We start from the raw sequence: 6,292 nt of genomic DNA on the forward strand, positions 1-6,292 counted from the left end.
GGAGAATGTTAGCCGCTTTGAGACTCCTTAAAGGGAGTGAAAGGCGGGATATCAAATCCAAACTCCTCCTCCTCTTCTTCTTCTTCTTCTTCTTCTTCTTCTTCTTCAATTTTAACCTGAAGATTGCCACTTGTCCAGTTTTAATTTTAATTTGTTTGAATTAATTGTGGGATGTATCTTAATTTATTGATCGCTTGTTTTCCTACAGCGCCACCGCCCGGTTTCGAATCTTCCGTTCCTGGGTAAGGTGATTGAGAGAGCGGTTGCTGAACAGCTTGGTGGGTTTCTGGATGAAACATCGGCTCTGGATCCATTCCAGTCCGGCTTCCGCGCTGGCCATGGGACCGAGACGGCTCTGGTCGCCCTAACAGATGACCTTCGTAGACAGCTGGATCGAGGCGGGTCGGGGCTGCTGATTCTTCTAGATCTATCAGCAGCTTTCGACATGGTCGATCACGAACTTCTGGACCACCGCCTTGCCGATGTGGGGATCCAGGGCACAGTCCTTCAATGGCTGCACTCGTTTCTCTCTGGTCGGGGACAGAGGGTGGCGCTTGGGGGGGAATTGTCATCGCGCCACTCCTTGGTGTGTGGAGTACCTCAGGGTGCGATACTCTCCCCGATGCTTTTCAACATCTTTATGCGCCCCCTCGCCCAGCTTGTTCGGAGTTTTGGGCTGGGTTGTCATCAGTATGCCGATGACACCCAACTCTATCTGTTGATGGATGGCCATCCTGACTCGGCCCCAGACACACTGACCAGATGTTTGGAAGCTGTGGCTGGATGGTTACGTGGGAGCCGGTTGAAGCTAAATCCTTCGAAGACAGAGGTCCTGTGGCTGGGACGGGGTGATATGGGATTGGGGGGGCAACTCCCATCTCTTGCGGGGGCGCAATTAGTGCCAGCACCGTCCGTTAAGAGTTTGGGTGTAATCTTCGACACCTCCCTTTCCATGGAGGCGCAGATTGCAGCTATAACAAAGGCGGCATTTTTCCATCTCCGCCAAGCTAAGCAGTTGGCTCCTTACCTCTCTCACCCTGACCTAGCCACTGTGATCCACGCGACGGTCACCTCCAGACTGGATTATTGTAACTCGCTCTACGTGGGGCTGCCCTTGAGACTGACCCAGAAACTCAAGGGGGTGCAGAATGCTGCAGTGAGACTCCTTACGAGGTCTTCGCTGCGAGATCACATTCACCCGGTGCTATACCAGCTGCACTGGCTCCCGGTGGAGTACAGGATCAGGTTTAAGGTGCTGGTTTTAACCTTTAAAGCCCTATATGGCCTAGGACCCTCGTACCTACGGGACCGCCTCTCCTGGTATGCCCCACAGAGAAACCTACAGTCTTCAAATAAAAACCTCTTGAAGGTCCCAGGCCACAGAGAAGTTAGGCTGGCCTCAACTAGAGCCAGGGCTTTTTCGGCTGTGGCTCCGATCTGGTGGAACACTCTGTCACAAGAGACCAGGGCCCTGCGGGACTTGACATCCTTCCGCAGGGCCTGCAAGACAGAGCTGTTCCACCAGGCCTTTGGCCAGGGCACAGCCTGACTCCCTCCCTTGGCAATCTTCGCAGAGCTCTGGCCCAATGGTTGCTAGTGGCTTGAATTAATTAATTTTTACAATGAATGATTTTAGAATGTTGTTTATGTTGTACTTTTGTACTGTTTTATTGTTGTTAGCCGCCCTGAGCCCGGCTTCGGCTGGGGAGGGCGGGATATAAATAAAATTTATTATTTATTATTATTTATTATTTTATGCACTGTCTTACTTGTATGATGTTAGCCGCTCTGAGCCTGGCTTTGGCCAGGGAGGGCGGGATATAAATAAATTATTATTATTATTATTATTATTATTATTATTATTATTATTATTAATGCTTTCCCTCAACATGCTGCTTTCAATTGATATTTATTCTAGAACTGGCCATCCACAAGACTGGGCTTGGTTACTTGATATGCATTTGAAATCCCTTTCCTTGCTTAGGTTATTCATGCCTTTCCCTCTTTGTACATGGCCCAGGTGAATGATGGAGCAAGTGGTGATGGCAGTGATGTTATGTACCCACTCGCAACATTAATTACTGAGAGCCAGTGTGGTGTAGTGGTTAAGAGCGATAGATTCATAATCTGGTGAACCAGGTTCATTTCCCCGCTCTTCCACATGCAGCTGCTGTGTGACCTTGGGCTAGTCACACGTCTCTTAAGTCTCTCAGCCCCACTCACCTCACAGAGTGTTTGTTGTGGGGGAGGAAGGGGAAGGAGAATGCTAGCTGCTTTGAGACTCCTTTGGGTATTGATAAAGCGGGATATCAAATCCAAACTCTTTTTCTTCTTATCAGGCAGGTGTAGATACTCACCCAGACCTCACACCAGATCCATGGAATGGAAGAAATGGACAGGGAGACATTTTTCTCCCTCTTTCAGTCTACTAGAACCCAGGGCCATCCAACGAAGCTGAACACTGGAATATTCAGGACAGGCAAAAGAAATTCCTTCTTCATGCAGTGGGTGGTTACAGGATTCATTTCCTCAAGATGTAGTTATTGATGGCTTTAAAAGAGAATTAGGAAATTCCATGGACTGTAAACCTATCAAAGACTACTAGGCATGATGGATGTGTTCTGTTTTTACTCTTGGAGGCAGCATGCCTCTGAACACCACTTGCTGGGAATTACAAAAGGGGGAAAGCATTGCTGCACCCATGTCCTGCTTGCATGGACATCTGGCCGACCACAGTGAGAACAGGATTCTGGATTAGATGGGATGTTGGTGCTGACCTTTAAAGCCCTAAACGGCCTAGGTCCAGTATACCTGAAGGAACATATTCACCCCCATCATTCTGCCTGGACACTGAGGTCCAGCTCCGAGGGCCTTCTGGCAGTTCCCTCGCTGTGAGAAGCCAAGTTACAGGGAACTAGGCAGAGGGCCTTCTCGGTAGTGGCACCCGCCCTGTGGAACGCCCTCCCACCAGATGTCAAAGAGAAAAACACACTACCAGACTTTTAGAAGACATCTGAAGGCAGCCCTGTTTAGGGAAGCTTTTAATGTTTAATAGGTTATTGTATTTCAATATTCTGTTGGAAGCCGCCCAGTGTGGCTGGGGAAACCCAGCCAGATGGGCGGGGCATAAATAATAAATTATTATTATTATTGTTGTTGTTGTTGTTATTATCCAGGTGGACTTTTCTCAGGTCCTTCCAAGATGCTGAAGGGTGATGGGTGTGGCAAGGACAATCAGGGTGACATCTAGCGGGGGCCAAGAAACCTCCCCCCAAATTGTCAAGGAGGGGACCAGGCCCCCTTCATTATCCCCCTCAATGTGCGTGCATGCCACACAATGTGCTCATGCCACTTGTGCACACGTGTGATACATCAGCACGTTGCGTAGTGCCGACTCCCTCAATCATGGGGGCAATCATCATTTTATCCACAGTGACACAATCAAGGAGGCTCAGGGCCAGAGTCAGAGGTCAGCATTGCCACACAAGCCATGGTAGTGTCCCTTACCCCACTGAAAAAGACAAAGGAACCACACGAGTCCATCACCAGTGCAAGTATATAGTGTAGCAAATGCCATTATTTGCTTTTTCAGAAATGCAAATCGGGTGACGGTGCTCTGGATTCATTCCTGGTATGATGAGCAAATGACCCAGAATGGACATCAGTGAAATTAAGATGGATAGACAGCAATTAAGTCAAGAAGCCTGATATGGCGCTTCCTGAAAAAGGATGGTGCGAAAAGTGACAAAACGTTTTCATATACCGAACAGCAAGGAATAAAAATATCCCACAGTGTGTCGAAATGTCTCCATTAAGAAGATGAGCGCTGATATCTCATTCTCTGCTAATAAAGCTATAAATGCCGACAACAATCATGATACTCTGCCTTCAAAAAGGAGAGGGAGAAATGGCCCCCAAATTAATCAAGACATCTCAATTTCAACATATATATATATATATAAAACCTACCATGGTTCTTTCAAGCACTGCCACTTCACTTATTACACCAACCCATCTACTTAAAAGGCCCATCTTAATGTCCTTTTTAATGCAGCTTCAAAAACCAACCCCAAGCCCTACCCCCATTATCACTCTCAGCTTTCTAATTTATACGCAGTGAGGGGGAAAAGTTTGATAGCCAGAAAACCACTTTGGTCTGTACAAAGGCCAAAAAGTTTTCCATTTATAAAAACTTAGTTTTGAAATCCAGCATAGATTTAAGAGGGAAATGGAAAAGTATCTGAGAATATGACTAGAAAAGCGAGAGAGAGAGAGAGAGAGAGAGAGAGAGAGAAGCAGTGAACTCTTCTTTTATTTTTATTTTTCATTTAATGGCTAATGTAATAAAGATCTCTAAACAGTTTACATTAAAATAATAAAAAATATTATTTAACAGAGGCCTCATATGTAGAATATCAACAGGGGCTACCTATTCTTCTTTCCTATGCCAAGGAAGGCTTTATATTGTAAACTGCCCTCTGATCCTCAGATGAAGGGCAATAAAGAAATTTATAAATAATAATAAAGTCTTCACCAAGACCAACTTTAAAACAGGCACCCTGCCGGGAAATTATTTTTACTCTCACTTCCTCCTGTCCTGAGGTGCCTACATATGTATCACGAAAATAGAGGAATTATCTGTAACAGCAACACAGGAGGCAATTTTTCTAAGGATCACAGCTTGGAATAAAGAGTTACGCTTCCCCTCCCCACATATTGCAGCCTCAATTAAAATTGTCCTTCCTGCCACCTATTATTAAACAAAAAATCCTAGACACCATTGCTAACAAAGTACTTAGCAGCATATCTAATTTGTCCCTAATACTATTGATTTTCTTGGGGGGAGGGAGGGTCCCGAATCATTATCAATCCAATAACTTTAAAGGAATGCCCTTTATAGTTCTTGATTTGTAAAAAGTCACATTGAAAATCCGTTGCAGAGTAAGGAATGGGCTTTAAGGATGGAATTGTGGCTGTAAACCCCTTGGAACATAGATGGAGTCCATTTTGAGTTGACATGCAAAAGAGGGTGCTGGATGAGTTTGATTCAGAAATGTGACATGCCCAGCAGTGCAATTGCAAGCATGTTTACCTGGAAGTAAGACAAATAAAGGTCCGTATAGTAAAAGCTATGGTTTTCCCAGTAGTGATGTATGGAAGTGAGAGCTGGACCATAAAGAAGGCTGATCGCTGAAGAATTGATGCTTTTGAATTATGGTGCTGGAGGAGACTCTTGAGAGTCCCATGGACTGCAAGAAGATCAAACCTCTCCATTCTTAAGGAAATCAGCCCTGAGTGCTCACTGGAAGGACAGATCCTGAAGCTGAGGCTCCAGTACTTTGGCCACCTCATGAGAAGAGAAGACTCCCTGGAAAAGACCCTGATGTTGGGAAAGATGGAGGGCACAAGGAGAAGGGGATGACAGAGGACGAGATGGTTGGACAGTGTTCTCGAAGCTACCAGCATGAGTTTGACCAAACTGTGGGAGGCAGGAGTGCCTGGCATGCTCTGGTCCATGGGGTCACGAAGAGTTGGACATGACTAAACGACTAAACAACAACAACAACAAGAAGAAGACCAATAATAATAATAAATACATTTTTATTTATATCCCGCCCTTCCCAGCCAAAGCTGGGCTCAGGGCGGCTAACAACAGACTAAGTGAGGTTGATGGAGCTTACTCCCAAGTCAATGTATGAAAGATTGCCTAAGACATATTGAAATAATTGGACCTGAATTCCACTGCTCAGTACTTTTATCCATGGATTTCAGTCCCTGGGTTGTGCTTTAAATGCTAGGTTCCTGTAGTTCACTTATTTAGGCACATCGCTTCTCCGTTATATACCCAAGGCAACCGTTCTCAACTGCTAGAGTGCCATGAGAAATTGAGTAATAAAAGAACAAAGGTTTCCTTAAAAGCCAAAGCACCTATGAGCAGATGAATTTGTCCTCTTCATCTCTGCCATAATTGCTGCTCTGTATATGACTGTTTCCAACCAGTGGCTATGTGGCTTTTGTTTCTGTTAGGGTGATTCTGAAGCAAGGTCCTTGGGAAGGATTCAGGACTTGTTTAAAGTGAACTGGGAATCTGTCACTCACAATTGAAACAGGTTTCCTGAAGCACTTCATGGTGCCTTGGCAACCTGAACATCCGTAACAAACACTGCAGACAACTCTGCTAAAAGCAAAACTAACATCCCTAAGACAGCAAGAGGGGTTGTGGGGGTGAGGTAGAGCAAAACCCAGGTGGAGAGAGGGAGGAGGAGAGCTGATTAGTCAAACTTGTAATCAG

Source organism: Podarcis vaucheri (assembly GCF_965113315.1).
Source record: "Podarcis vaucheri genome assembly, chromosome: 5".
Taxonomy (NCBI): domain Eukaryota; kingdom Metazoa; phylum Chordata; class Lepidosauria; order Squamata; family Lacertidae; genus Podarcis; species Podarcis vaucheri.